Genomic DNA, 640 nt, shown 5'->3' with positions numbered 1-640 from the left:
GAGCATTTTAAACTAATTAATGTTATATATGGTCTCTCAATATTTTATACTTAATATTGATTATGAAGAGCAGTCTTATGAACTCAATAATAAATATTATAAAGGTATGTGATTAACCGTTTTTCTCTACAATTGACAAATCCATGAGATAGAGTGTAAAGATCATGGGCTATTTGGTTGAACCAACATGAGCCTCGGTTTATACCCATGCACCACTACTGGTCATGGGTTGTTAGGATGGTCCAACATGAGCTGTAGCCCATGTCCATGTACCGTCACTCATAAAATATCACACCCTTGAAATGTTGTTTCTTTCGCCTCCCCCAACACTTAAACTCAGGACCTCCAGGAATGTGATATTTTATGAGTGACGGTGCATGGACATGAGCTACGGCTCATGCTGGACCATCCTAACGACTCATGACCAGTAGTGGTGCATGGTTATAGGCTGATGCTCATGTTGATTCAGCCAAATGACCCATGATCGTTACATAGAGGCTCTGATACCATGAAGAAACAGAGAGTGAAAACTCAAGTTGCACGTCTTATGAACTCAATAATAAATATTACAAAGAATGATGTTTATATATCTAAGTTAAAACTACAAAAAAAATAAAATGACTAATCTATCTTTGAGAGC

This window comes from Primulina huaijiensis, chromosome 1 (genome assembly GCF_012295235.1).
Source record: "Primulina huaijiensis isolate GDHJ02 chromosome 1, ASM1229523v2, whole genome shotgun sequence".
Lineage (NCBI taxonomy): Eukaryota > Viridiplantae > Streptophyta > Magnoliopsida > Lamiales > Gesneriaceae > Primulina > Primulina huaijiensis.
This window is presented reverse-complemented; position numbering follows the sequence as displayed.